This window comes from Medicago sativa, chromosome 1, assembly GCF_051527215.1.
Source record: "Medicago sativa cultivar Bolivia chromosome 1, Bolivia_mono, whole genome shotgun sequence".
NCBI lineage: Eukaryota > Viridiplantae > Streptophyta > Magnoliopsida > Fabales > Fabaceae > Medicago > Medicago sativa.
This window is the reverse complement of record NC_140749.1, coordinates 35,171,389-35,187,340: the sequence shown is the minus strand read 5'-3', so window position 1 is coordinate 35,187,340 and position 15,952 is coordinate 35,171,389. Positions and strand designations below refer to the sequence as shown.

General features: G+C 34.0%; 1 pseudogene; it reads right to left on the bottom strand.

Annotated features, from left to right (window-relative positions):
- Positions 1-1,534: 1,534 nt before the first annotated feature.
- Positions 1,535-7,044, bottom strand: LOC146954579 (putative inorganic phosphate transporter 1-4; annotated as a pseudogene).
- Between the last annotated feature and the right edge of the window lie 8,908 nt (positions 7,045-15,952).

Here is a 15,952-nt window from a genome sequence, read left to right as displayed (position 1 = left end):
GCAATAATGAGGATCAATAAGTTTACATTATCTCTCTCGTTTATTCTTGTTAATATTTTAATTGATGCTTTTATTTATATCTTGGTTATCATTTATAGATAATTGTTATGACTAATTTATACAACAAACAAAAGGCAAAAAATAAAAACCAAAACCACAATTTTTTAATGATTCATCCACCAACGTAAAAACACAGAAGGGAAAACCCAAGTTGGTACATCACAACATTTGCATTTCTTGTCTTCTCATCGGCTTATGCAGCTCCAACCACTACTTGCATTCTACCAAACTCACTTTAACCTAATTTTTTTGTTATAGATAATCAAAATCAGAACATAGAAGGAGGAGAGAAAACCGAAACATATGAAACAAAAACAAAAAGATATTACGTCCTCAACAAAAGCTGATGCCGTAATTCACTCATTTAAACTTTTGTATGATGGCATTAGCTTTTGTCGAGTACCTAATATCATTTTGTTGATATATTGAATAGATTAATATTTCTTTAATTTTGATTTTTTGTAAAGTTGTAGATCATCATATTGTATTGATTTTTCACTCATTTAAACTTTTGTAATTTATTTATTTATTTATAGGATAACACTTGGTCAGTGCTTCTCGTTCTTGGGGATGAAGCTAACATCAGCATCTTTTGCATCTAATGTGATGAATGATCTGTACCTTCCATCACCTTTGTACTTGCAATAATTTTCAGTAAGGTAGTTATTCTAATTCAAATAGTTAAATAATACAAGAAGAACCCTAAATGTAGAATGTGGTTTCGTTATGATTCTGGATGCTGTTGATCTTAATCACACTCATCGTTGTCACACTTTTGGTACAAATCAGTCAACAATGGAGCACTAACAACGTCATACAAGAAGAAGTGTGATGAATGTAGAAAGTGATTTCGTTATGATTCTAGATGATGTCGGTCTAAATCACAGTCCTCTTCGTCACACTGTTGGTACAAGTCAGTCAAGAAGGTTTAATCGCTTGCTTCCTTAATGTTATTGGCCACCATAGCCACGCCAACAAGGTTCCGGTTAGTGGAAGTTTCTTTTGCAATCTTCCGAGAATAAAAGTGAGAGAAGGAATGATAGAGTCTGAAACTATGGCATGCTCTGTGTGCCTTGTAGAGCTTTTCGTTGGATCAAAAGCGGTTCCGGTCACATTCCTATCATGAAGAGTGCATTATGAAATGGTTAGATAGATCTAACACATGCCCTTTGTGTCGTAGGGTTGTTTATGATGTTTCCTCGTGACATGTATTAATTGTTAGTTTGTTTTCTTGTATTTGTTAGAGAATATAAAATTTCTTTCAATGATATTTGAGTTATTATTTTTTATCTTTCCTTTCTATCTTTCTTTATTTTCTATTATATTAATACATATACAAAGGCATTGCGTTTAAGACACCCCCTAACCCCTTCATGTTGTAACGAAAAATGTTTTTGATTTTATAAGTATTTTCGGCAACTTGGTCACGAAATTGCAACAAATATCATATATATTTCAATTAATAGGCTCACCTTATTATATTATTAACATGTTTAATTCAAATGTCAAAAATGAAAAATATAATAATAATCAACTAGATATCCCATCAAATGGATAGTAAATGTTCCTCTATCTTGTCAATGAGAGCCACAGTAAACCAGTAGCTTGAAACTACTGCATAGAGCAGTATGTATTTTAGCAGCTCTTGCAATTAATCTCAACGTGCAAAATCTTAGGCATATATGTGATGTCTTCTTAGCAACTAAAGCGGTGTACCAAACAGTTTCCGGCATCTTCATCTGCCAATAGTAAGTCAATGCATCTGGGAGTGCTCCTATCCTACCATCACAATTATCCTCCAAATGTAGTCTGCCTAGGGAATAGTTGAACCGAATGAATCATCTGTGTAAGGTGGAGGACCAAACCAGGCCTTGAAAGCATCTGAAGTTATAATTGTGAAATACCTCCTCCCAAAATTCACAATAACTTGAAACTTTATGAAAAGATTGACCAACACTTCGATGAGCCAATGGAATGGGACTATCATGTCAACCATCGCTGCAATACCTTCTTTGCTTTTTTAGTTCAATTCAAGCCTTCCTTGGAGCGGGATTAGTACCCTAAGCTCTGAACATACTCTCGGCGGAATTTCTTGAGAGGGAAGGAACTTGTTTAAGTGCTAAGTAGTAGGCCAAGATCAAAGCAATAGCATAACTTAAGCCAGAAAATGCTCTGACTTCTATGAAGGTTATGTGATTAAAGCATTTAGAAATTTCAAATTGAAAATATTCCGAGTCTCACTTTTGTTCCTATGATGAAGTTTTTAACAAATGGTTTAATTAAGTTTTTAGTCCTATAAAAATTTCAAATTTCGTTTTTAACAAATGAACTGTAAATGTTGTATCAGCGAGATAATTAATTAAGTGCTTATGAAACTACGTTGAAGCCATTTCTTGAAATATGAAATATGATGAAGCAACATTGATCATCATCTATACAAAATCATGCCACCTTTCAAATATGTTTGAAGCATCAACATCACAATAATCATACTTGACAAAAATGAAAATGGACATTTCTTGAGCCTTATCTAAAATTTGATAACTAGTTAATGAAACTCTTTCTTTCTATCATCATTTGATATAAACTTTAACGTTAGTATCATATGGTTGGCGGCAACAGTTATGATTTGTTATCCAATGGCCGAGTGATTAAAGAGGAAGGAAGAGGCATGTATGTATGTATTCCATTATTATTATTGTGATAGTTCCGAAGTTGTCCCACATCGAAAGTGTGTAAATAACATAGACAAACACATACCTATAAAAAAAGGATTGTGTACATACTTTAAATCACATTTGGGCATCCATGTTTTATGGTTGAGCTGTCCCATGTATTTTTGTAGTATATCACTAGTCATTGCTCGGGCGACAGTGTTGGGGATTCTAAGTGGATGCTTTTTTTGAATGCCTTAATTGCATCATCATAGAATCCTTCTTCCTGTCGCTGTCGAGTAATGGTGGTATATATTAAAATTATTAATAAATCATTATAAATAAAAACTTTTATCTACATGCTATAATTTTTTCATGAGAAATGTTAAACATACTCTCTTTCTAACAATTAATTAATGTTTATTTTTGTAAGAAGTGAGTATTGTGGGACTAGAAACAAACTGCAAATAACTTTAACACTCACCCTCACGCGGGTATTGGTCAAATTACCACATTGCAATCTTTGACCCGGCTCTAATACCATGTTAAATAAGTTTGGATCTCTCCCAAAAGCTAGTTTAAAATATGAGGGTACTCAAGCATATTTATACACTCAACAACTCAGGAACCTGAGCAATGTGAAACTAGAAACAAATTGCAAACAGCTTCAAAACCAACTTCAATAATTTATACATGTGGGACCAGTTTAAGTACCCTAAAATAGGTGTCTCCATTGTGGTTGCTCTAATGCTTCTTTTGTCTTGCGTCCTTGAATTTTGGGTAGATTAATTTCTCCTAGCAATTTTATTCTTCTGTCCTTTTTTTACCATTCAATTTTATTCTTATGATAAGAATATGGCGGAGGTTAACTAGATCCCTTTCAAGTGTTGATTTCTAAAGGAGGTTAAAAGCTTAATAACAAGATAAGTAAATTATAATTTCAATTTAAGTGAATGCGGTACTGTACTACAATATAAGTGTCACTGCAGTCATTACAACTGACAAAATGATTTGAAAGAATTAACATGGTTGAAAGATTTAAAGTCTGATTATACTAGCTCTCAGGTTGTGGTTGCTAAATCCTTCATGCATTCTGCCGTGAAATTTCATGGATTTCCTGAGAGCATCATTGTCATTCGTGACAAGGTGTTCAATAGTCGATTTTGGCAACAACTGTTTAAGTAAAACGGCAAAGTTTGGCGACGAGCAACTCTTATCATCCTCAAACAGACGAATGGTTAGTCAGAAGCGCTTAAAAAATATTTAGAATTGTACTTATGTTGCTTCACATGGTCGGACACCAAGTCCTTGTCTCTGCTGTTGTCTTGGGCCGAATATTGGTATAATAAGTCGTTCCAGAGTAGTATTGCTATGACCTCATTCAAGGATGTCTGTGGAAGGGACCCCACTGGTCTTACCGGTTATGTACCAATGCCTTAAACCCCCAAACATGCAACTGTTGTTGACTTATGACGAGAGACACAATTCTACAGCAACACAACTTGAACATGTCAAAAGCTCAAGCGTTCATGAACAAATTTGCTGAAAAGAGAAGGTCGTTGTTAGAATTTTACATTGGTGAATGGTCCTTGTTAAACTCCTACATTCAGTCTCACTCCAAAAGAATCATAGATTGGGTCTTAAGTAATTTGGGCCTTTTCCTATTGTGGTCAGGATTGGACGTGTGGCTTACTAGCTTCAATTGTGTTTGAGTGGCAAGATAAAACCTATTTTCTAGCAGAAGAATGAGAGGGTGATCATTCTATTCCATATTTATCATTACCCTTGTTGTAGCAGAATGAACATGGACGACTGTTCGTGCCTTTATGCATTTTGCACCATTGCGCAGTCTCTAGCAACAGTCGGTTGATCAAGCAAGTCCTTTTGCAGTGTGATGGACTCACGAAGGCCGAGGCTACATGGGAAGACGTGTTGACATTACAAGCTGATTATCTCTCTCTTAAAGGGGAAGGTAATGTGACGTATGCAAACGGTAACAGATGGCAGCAGTTCTGAATGATCCGGAAAGGAGAGAAAATAGAAGTCATAATGCATATCAAAATTTAAAAATTTTAATCAATAAATTGAAAGAAACTACGAGAACTCCAAAATATTATCATCTAGTTGGATCCAAAATTATCGAGATAATAGTGTATGTTGCCTAAGAGTAATTTTTATTTTACAACTTTATGTTGCTTCTCCTTTTCAGGTAACCTTGGCGCAACTGGTAAAGTTGTTGTCATGTGACTGAAAGGTCACGGGTTCAAGTCCTGGAAACAGCCTCTTGTGTAAAAAACAGGGTAAGGCTGCGTACAATACACCAAATGGTGGGACCCCTTCCCGGACACTGCATATGCGGGAGCTCTAGTGCACCGGGTTGCCCTATGTTGCTTCTCCTTTTCACTATAAGGTACTTATATGATATGTGAAGGCTACATTAATTAGCACTTAGCAGTAAATGTATTGATTTGTGCTCGCCACACTTCCATCTTTACACAAACCATTTGCGTTCATTCACAAGAATCGTAAGATATACCTAAGTTGATTGAAGGAAAAGAAGTTGCTGGTTTTCCACAATAACAATTCAAAGTAAAAGGAAACATGAATTGTAGTCTACATATGCAGGGGAGAAGAAAGAGATGAAAAACTCACGAGAATCGCAGCCTTTGATGTTGTTTGCCCGTTATCTTTGTAGCTTCTTCAATAGGATCATCATCCATAGGAGGATTCGTGGTAGTTTTTTTTTTCCATTTCTGCTAGTTTTTTTATCATTGTTGAATGCTAGGTATGTAAATCCTGCAGTAGCCAAAGAACAACCAATTTATATGTGTTAGAGATTCAGAAAAGGCATAACACAAGCCATGCACTGTAAAGAATTTGAATAAAAAATTCATCAACACAAATATGTGCCGTGTTATGGTCCAATGTAGTCAAACAAGCAATGAAACATATAATAATATAAATTCTTCAAATTTGAACAGAAATGGATTAAAGTTCTAATCATAAATACAAAGCCAAGTTAGTAAAAGGATCAAAGAAATCAAAACTCGGATGAGTGGCAATAGCTTTTTTTGGTTCATTTATGCACATCAATTGATTGCATTTGATTTGTAAAGGATTCAAATCTAAGACTTAGAGACACGTTATCATATTTCAATAGCTCACTTTGTTAAGTCTCCTTCTCTGTTCTCTCCCCAAATCTTCTTCTATTCCTCCATCCTTTTTCTACCTTTTCCCTCCCCGGAAGCATCAATCACCTAGAAGGGAGAAGATTTGTACATATTAGTAAGGAAGAAGCGTGTATACCATTTATGTAGTTTAGCAGTCCCACATCAAAAGTGTGGAAACAACACATAGGAATATCTACCTATAAAACTACAATGTCGACCACTTGATTTCATACATATTAAAATCATTAGTTATTGTTCAGTTTTGTAAACTTGAAAATTTTAACTTGATTTAATTTGATGCATTTTTTTATGCCTCTAGTCATTTAGAATTTTCGGTTTGCACTTTCTGAATAATAGCATGGATGATTTTCTAGTTTATCCTGATTTGGTCAGTCTAATATTAGACATGCCCATTTATTTATTTTTAACTTTTATACAAAGGTTCCCTCAAAAAAAAAAAAAAACTTTTATACAAGGAGAATCTTTTGAGTGCATTGATTCAAGTATTCTTTAAATCTCAAACTGCAAATAAGTGATAGGTTTTTCGAAAAAATAACTAATCAATTTAAGCATGACAACATTCATCTTAATCTTAATATTAGACTATTAGAAGAAAGCCTGTTTTAGGTATGTTTTGACAAGTGTCAATTTTTTAAGTCATCCACCTATACATCACAAAAACTAAAAGGTACACTCTTAGCCAAACCAATGAGGTACCAAACCAATTGCGCTCAAAATATTGTTGTTCAGCTTTAATCTCAACGTGCAAAATCTTAGGCATATATATGCTGTGTCTAAGCAACTAAAGCGGTGTAACAAACAGTTTTCGACATTTTCATCTGCCAATAGTAAATCAATGCAGCTGGGAGTGCTCCTATCCTACCATCACAATTATCCTCCAAATGCAGTCTGCCTATGAAATAGTTGAACCGACTTAATTAACTGCGTAAGGTGGAGGACCAAACCAGGCCTTGAGTGCATATGAAGTTATGATTGTGAAATACGTCTTCCCAAAATTCCAAAACCTTTCATGGGGCGACTCTAGCAATGAAGGCACCTCGAATCTTATTATAATACTCTGACATTATGGTAGCCGAAAGCAGGTAGTTTCCACCAATACTGAACCCCGACCAGAAGTGGAATAAGCAAGGAGTTGCCATGAAAGATGTTGCAGTGTGCCAAAAAGAAATGCCATGACCAATACCGTCATTGTTTAACAATAACACATCAAAATCAAGATGTTAACTAATGAAATCAAACCCATCATATAGATCATATTGATTACACTATGCATGATCATGATCAATTACCTATAAAATTCTGAATAACTTGAAACTTTATGAAATGATTGATCAACACTTCAATGAGCCGACGGAGTGGGACTGTCATGTCAACCATTGCTGCAATACCTTCTTTGTTTTTTAGTTCAATTCAAGCTTTCCTTGCAGCGGGATTAGTACCCTAAGCTCTGAATATACTCTGGGCGGTATTTCTTGAGAGGGAAGGGACTTGTTTAAGTGCTAAGTAGTTGGAAAAGATCGAAGCATAACTTAAGCCAGAAAGTGCATTGACTTCTATGAAGATTACATGATTAAAGCATTTGGAAATTTCAAATTGAAAATATTCTGAGTTTCACTTTTATTTGAAATAGCCAAATTCTTTTTCTTAATAAATCAAAGCCATTGTCCTGTGAAATTATTTTGTATTTGTAAATAGTTAAAAATATTATGAGACTCCATTGATACATACAAGTGAAATTTTCATGGAATAAAGTTTTATCCAACTCCAAGTTGAATACAAGTTAGCATTAATAAATACACTGACTTTAATTGAAGGTGTTCTTCCATCACATAGAATGTCACACATAATGAGAAGCCCTTGTCAACCATACAAATACAAACCAAAAGTTCAAACCACAAAAACAGAAAGAAAACAATTTATTTAGGAAACATAATCAATCTAATAAGAGATAACACTATATAGTTTAATATAATCCTTATTTATCTAAAATAATGTTCTGATCCTCTAGTTAATAGCCTTATGTCGAAATGTTCCTGCGGGTATGTTTTAAGACAACGACACGCGGTACTGGGATGTAAAAACGATAAATTATCAAATGCAACATGATGTATATAAATTTAAATCATACACTAATTCCATTTCAAACACGTTTCGTAAAAGAATTCATTTCATTTTAATTATTTTAGATTCCAAATAAACAGGAGTTAAAGTATGTTCAGTTACTGAAGCTTATTAGACCAGTCTAAACGTCAAAGAAAAAAAATATTAGACCAGTCTCTGCAGACCCCGGAACAACGAGTTGGGTTCCATAAGTTCATTCTTTATGACTTTAAGATTGATTACAAGGCAGACAAGGATAATATACATGTGGATCCTCATGATGGTTCGGTAAAATTAGAAAGTTACTTTAATGATCTTCTAATAAATTCTCCCAAAAATAGAAGTCAGACAATTACACACTCCCAAATATCTAATAACAGTATGCAATCAACTTTATTTTTTCCTCTCGTGTTTACATGTCATTCATCAATCCATTTTTTAGTTTGTTGCACAATACACTTATGTATCCTCATGTTGGAGCAATAGCAACATCTCAAATAATTTGGGACCAGGACGACGAGCAACATCACAATAATCATACATGACAATAATAAAAACGGAGATATCTTGAGCCTGGTCTAAAATTTGACCAAAATCAAATTATGTTCAACTCACTTTTAACCAAAATCAATTATGACAAAATCAATTTTCGTCACCGCACAACCAAACACACACTAAGTGCTATGAAACTACATTGAAGCCACTTCTTGAAATATGAAATATGATATGTATCAATGTTGACCATCATCTATAAAAAAATCATGATACCTTTCAAATTGAAGTATCAACATCACAATAAATCATACTAGACAAAAATAAAAATGAAGATTTGTTAAGCCTAGTCTAAAATTTGATAATTATATATGAAAATGGTATAGTAGAGCTGGAAAATGGCCATTGTTGAAAAGTGGATTAGTTCAAAATCAGTTTTCAAGTATGATTATCCATCTCTTAATATGATGTATGCAAACGGTGGCGTATGCTAAAAGCCAAATTCTGTTATGTTGCAAAGACAGATGGCAGCAGATCCGAATGATCTGGAAATTAGGAAAGCAAGTAAAAGGCGGGTGACAAAAAATGACGAGCCATGAAATTCTCATAAGCAAGAACTGACGAACCAATCACTGAATTAAAATTAAAACAATTGAAACTATATTTGAACTTATTCACTTGGCGACAAATTTTTTTGCCATCAATACAAAGGCAAGGGTGACTCTGTCACTGTGAGTGAATGAAATCAAATGCTCCTCCTTTCCATTTTTCTTAAATTTGCTTGATTCCATACTAGAACGGCAGTGTTCCAAATAACATCTCCATGGTTTAAATCCCTCTCATTGTGCTTATAATCACCATGGCCAGGTTCTGCAAATTCATAACTCTTGTTCTCTCGTGTACAAAAGGCAAATGGCATCATTCATGCTTCTTGTAAGCATAATTCGTATGAATCAAACCAACCTTAAACTAACCCTCACAACCTGAGTTTTGGTTAAAGAGGAGCTTTCATAGTGTACCAACCTACCGCAAACTCAAATAGCGTACCCGACTATATATGCCCCCACACATACCAAATTCGTACCACATATGAAGCGAAATACGAACCGTGAAAGAAACTACAGAACTCCAGAATTTTATCTAGTTGTATCCAAAATTATTGAGAAAATAGTGTCAGCTACATTAAGGAGAAGAATAGTGCCAGCTACACACTTTATTCATAGTAAATGAATTCTCTGATGAGTAGACTACAGGAAAACATTGACGATTGTCTATACAAAATCATGATACCTTTCAAATATATTTGAAGCATCAACATCACAATAATCATACTTGACAAAAATAAAAATTTAGAATTTTTAAGCCTGATCTAAAATTTTATATCTAGTTAATGAAATGGTATAGTAAAGCTGGAAAATGACCATATGAAACTTATGATATCTAAAATTTTATTTTACTATGAAACTTATGATTTCTCATTCAAACTATTTCTTCTATCATTTAATAAAAACTTAACGTTAATATCATATGGCTGGAATAGTCGTGATTTGTTATCCGATAGATGTTTGAAGCAATTAAAGGGAAAAGAAGAGGTGTGTGTATTCTATCACGGTAGTTCAAAAGTCCCACATCGAAAGTGGGTAGACAACATAGACATACACGTACCTATAAAATAGGAGTGTATACCTGTGTTTAACTCACATTCTAGGACCCATGTTTTACCGTGAAGTTGTCTCATGAATTTTAGTGGTATATAGTCATTGTTCGGTGATATGGTTGGCGATTCTAATTCGATGCATTTTTTAATGCCTTGATTTCTTGTCATTTAGAATCACCCTCTTTATCTCCTTCGAACAATGACAATATATATTAAAATCAATTGAAATAAATAGAAATACTTGCAGGATGTATATCTTTAAGAAAAATGTGAAATGTTAAGCATATTGTCCTTTTAACCCGAAATACTAATGATTTTAACCTTGGGGAAGTTGTATACTATACCCCAACATTTATACCTTCACCAAACAAATCATTTAAATTTCCAATTTTACCCCTTTATATTTTGACTTCACCCCCACAATATATTTCCCACTTAACTATTGTTCCTGGAAAACTCAAGATAAGTTGTTCGGTTCAAAAATATAAATGAGTTCGGTTCAAAAATATAAATGAAAAGATATCCGGATTGATCTCCTGCGGATTGAGATTAATCATATTCGAGAGATGTCCTCGTGAGCTTTGGTATGGACAATGCATAAAATATGCAAGGTCCAGGGTTCGAACCCCGGCCACCACCAAAAAAAAAATCATATTCGAGAGATCAATAGGCCATAATTCGTAACACCTTCCAAAAAAAAAATTGTAGCATAACAAAATTTGAATTTGTCATCTTGTTTGTTGAATGTAATTTAACCCAAGACAATTTATTGAATTTGTTGGGATTAACACCATAGATACGTGTCATCTTGTTTCAAATTCGTTAGTTTCAATGTTAGAATCTATGGAATCAAAAACCAATTAAACCTAATTACCATTTGCAATAAATAAATTACTTTTTATTTTCTTTATTTATTGATTTTTATTTTCCAGATTTGTGATCATATTTTGTTCCAATGCACTATTGCAACTTGTAATATGATTTTTTTTACAAGGGATGGATTTTATTTGTTAATTATCATTTTTTATACAACTATTTTTTACGAATGGCTGCACCATTATTGAGAAGTGCCGCACGCCGTCACACTCAATTTCTCCACCACTATTTTTGGAAATCCTATTAAAGTGTTGCGGTTTAGAATTTGGAGGAATATGATATGATGAGTTTTAGTATTTGGAGGAATACGATGAGTTTTAGAATTTGGAGGAATACAATGAATTTTAGTTCCAGAAATCTTTCTTCAATTGTTCTGCTATACAATTTTGACAGTTTCTGAAAATATTGTGGGGGTGAAGTCTAATGAAAAAAGGGTAGAATTGGAATATTTGGTGGTTTGTAGGGTGAAGGTATAAATGAAGGGGTATATGGTATAATTTTCTAACCTTGGGTACTGTTCTGGACCGAATTCTGCTCTTTACCCAAATGGATTTGCTCATTCCCAAAGTAAATGACCAAAATGTCCTTGTGTGAGTTAACTCATGCAGCTTATGTATGCAATGTGACTTAAGTCAAGTTTGAGGAAAACAAAAATAATCTCACGGAAGTTAAGTCCCGCTGGCTGTAAGAACAAAAAGCAACCATCTTAGATAAAGCCTTCACCAAATTTCATTACACATGCAACTATTATATAATTGATACGATGTTATGGACCCATTATTTTCCTTTCTCTAGAATCAGCTTTTCTAACCTTTCACCAAAATCGAGAAAACATTGGTTGGACTTGGACCCACGAATTAGTTTGATTTTTATTTACCTTCTTCCCTGTAACAAACACACTAATAGTTTGGTGTTGAAAAAAATAATTAATTTAAGTTCAAAGGAAAATTGGTGTCAGACAAAATGCATGACCTGTCCCACATGGATAACTGCAGTTTTATGCACATCTTGGTTTAACGAGATTTATTGGAGCAGGTTTATGAAAATTGGTGTGGGCTTCTGTCAGCGGGACTTAACTCCCGTGAGAAAATTTTTTTTCCCTCTAACGTAACTTAAGTCACGCAGCGTGAGTTAAGTCACGCAGCGTGAGTTAACTCACGCAGGGGCATTTTGGTCATTTGCTTTGGGAATGAGCAAATCCATTTGGGTAAAGAGCAGAATTCTTCTGGACCGGCTAAAGATATTTAGGCCCAATTACTTCGACCCAATACAAACACAGCCCAAATTCCTCATTTAACAACATTACTCGCAGCACGCCACGCGAGGGGGGTGCTCGGATCTTAAACTTTAGTAAGGCTAAGAATGCAAATAAACTGGGATTAAATTCACGAGGATTCAATATAAGAATCAAGTATGTGATATCAACCTCCAATAGTAGTTTCGGTATTCTTTGTTGATTCCATTTGTGATATTTAAGATAGCACTAAAAAAAACTTGTAGACATTGTGATATCCATCGAAACCATAGTGTTATAATCTAACCAAAAACATGATATATGTAGTTCATTAGATTAGAACCAAATAAAATAAAAATAGGCTAAATAAGATTTTGATCTTATCAAAGTCAAATTTTGTTTTTAATAACAAAAGAATTGTAAATGTTGTATCAGCGAGATAAGTGAGTGATTAAGTGCTAAAACTACATCGAAGCCACTTCTTGAAATATGAAATTAATATGAAGCAACGTTAACCATATCTATACAAAATCATCCTTAAAAAGAAATCTATACAAAATCATGATACCTTTCAAATATGTTGGAAGAATCAACATCGCAATAATTATACTTGACAAAAATAAAAATGGAGATTTCTTAAGTTTGATCTAAAATTTCATAACTAGTTAATGAAAATAGTATAGTAAAGTTGGAAAATGGTCATTGCTGAAAAGGCAAAAAGTTCAAAATCAGTTTTCTTTTTTATTAAAAAAAAAAAAACTAGATTAAAAAATTCTTATATGAAACTTATTATTTCTCATTGAAACTCTTTCTTCTATCATCTAATAATAACTTTAACATTAATATCATAGGGCTGACTGCAATAGTTATAATTTGTTATTCAATGGCTGTTTGGAGCGATTAAAGAGGATGGAAGAGGCATGTATGTATTCCATTATGGTAGTTTAGAAGTCCCACATCGAAAGTGTGTAAACAACATAAACAAACATGTACCTATCAAACAGAACTGTGTATACCTTTGTTAAGCACACATTCATGGACCCATGAGTTCTAGTGGTATATTACTTGTCAATGTTGAGCGACATTGTTGGAGATTCTATTCTATGTGAATACATTTTTTAATGTCTTCGATTTCTTGGTCACTTAGGATCTCCTTCAATGTTGTTATCTAACAATGACAAAATATATTAAAACCAATTTAAATCATTACAACAAATTTATGTGCATGATGTAATATCTTCATGAACAATGCTATCACTCATTTTTATGAGTTTATCCAATAGAAGAACCTGCTCCACAACTCTCCAGTATAACCCTAGATGTCCCAACATGTATTTCAATTGATTTGGACCAATCACATTTTAAGGTTTTTTTTATTTGTCTGCCATTATTTTAATTTCCTAGACAAGTGGGTTTGAACTTTGAACCTCTACTTTAGTGGAGTCATATTTCATTATTTTGTCTTGTGTCCTTGACTTGTGGATTAATTTTTCCTTGCAATTTTAGTTTGTTCTTATTTGTCCTTTTTCCCCGATCAACAAATACTATTATGATAAGAATATGATGGAGATTAACGAGATTCATTTCAAGTGTCAATTTCAATAAGGAGGGGAAAACTCATATGAGGGTGTCCGTCCAGTGTCCTTCATGGTCAAGGGAAGCTTATGTTTTGACGGTTATTAATTTTATTGTCTCATTAGGTATGACAATACCTTATACCGGAAATTTCGTCTTCATTGTGGTCTGTCCCTAGTCACCTAATAGCAGCATTTGGCTAGTCTTCATTGCAGCCTTTTCAACACCTTCATTGTGTTGGGTTTGAAGGGGTGTGGATTTAATCCCACATTGCTTGGAGATATGGCTTATGTAGTTTTTAAAAAGCATGGGCATGCCTCACTTTGCAATTCGATTTTCTAAGAATAAGTTTAGAAAAAGTCTATTACGTCTAACTCCTTATCCCAAACAATCCTCTAACTCCTTATCCTCTTTAATTAAAGTTTTCTTTTTTATTTCATTCTTAAATATATTTTTGGACTTTTTATTTTTTTCCTGAATTCATGTGTAGGCTGAAAATTAGAGTACAAAAGGTGTGTTTTCTATGTGATTTTGATGTATTCAAGAGTTCATTTTATCATTATAATTTTTTAACGCCCTTAAGGTTGGGACTTGGAGTAATGTCGATAACACTGTTTCGGATCAAGGTAATTTTGTCCTACATCCGCAAATTCTCAATTGATTCGATTGATTAATTTTGTCCGAAACCATTCGATAAAACAGACTTATGATGTGATGGAGACAAAAGGATATGACAATTTCTATGAAAGTTTCAAGGTAATGAAGAGTTGAAACTTAACACAAGTACAAGAAAATATTGTCTAGGATGATGGAAGAATCGGCCTTTCATCGATATTCATTCAGCGACATATAGTAAAAAACTGTGTGATCAGTGCTCTTTTGTTTATAATTCATGCTCAAATGTGTATCCAAATGCTTGCACAAATTTAAATAAATATATATCTGTATGCTTTTATGATGATTGCAATTACTATTTACATTGTAGGAACTCATTTTCAACCTATGTAGAAACAATTCACATTCGGTCTCAGTCAAACCTACAACTGTAGTTGACTGAGAGAGACACAATCATGCAGCAACTCAAGTTGAACCTGTCCAAATCTACAGCCTTCGCGAAGAAATTTGCTGATAAGAGAAGGCAGTTATTAGAAATTGGTGAATGGTCCTTGTTAAGCTCCAACCTTACCGCCAACATTCAGTGTAACTCCGAAAGAATCATAAATTGGAAGTAATTTGGGCCTTTTTCTGTTGAGGTCAGGATTGGATGTGTGGCTTACTAGCTTCAAGGGTGATCATTTTACTTCCTATCTATCAGCAGAATGAGCATGGACGACTGTTTGTGCCTATATTCATTTTGCAGCAATGCACAGTCCCTAGCGACGGTCGGTTGATCAAGCAAGTCCTTCTGCAGTGTAATGGACTCACGAAGGCAGAGGCTACATGGGACAACTGGTTGACATTACAAGTTGATTCTCCATCTCTTAATTGGGAAGGTTATGTGAAGTATGCAAACGGTATCATACACAAAAAGCCAACTTTTATTATGTTTCAAAGACAGATGGCAGAAAATCTGAATGATCTGAAAAGGAGAGTATATGCCTATGAGATAGTTAGACATTGATTGGTTTATCTCACTTTCTCACCCTCTGCAACTCCTGCCGTCTAATTGTGTCTTCGCCTCTGATTGTGATCCTTCAATTCAACCAGCTTTATTCACTATCACTGCTTGTTTTCCAGTCCTCCTGTACACAAATTCTACTAACTTCTCAGTGTCAAGTATTCCCTTCACTGTCACTAGTGAGTTCTTCAAATCCGGCTCTACTAATGCAATGTTTCTTTTAAAATGAGAGTGATTAAAGTTACACATAAGTTGAATTCTTGCATGCAATTGCAACCATATTTTGTTTTGAGTAAATAAGAGCCAGTTCATGAAAATTCGTCATGAAAATCACTTAAGCAAGACTGACGAACCAGTCACTGAACTATAATTATTTGATCTTATTCATTTGAGACAAAAAATGTGCCATCAATACAATTGCAGCCATATATGTGACTCTTTTTTACTGTGAATTAATGAATTAAATATCCAATGTGAGACTATTAGTATATCTCA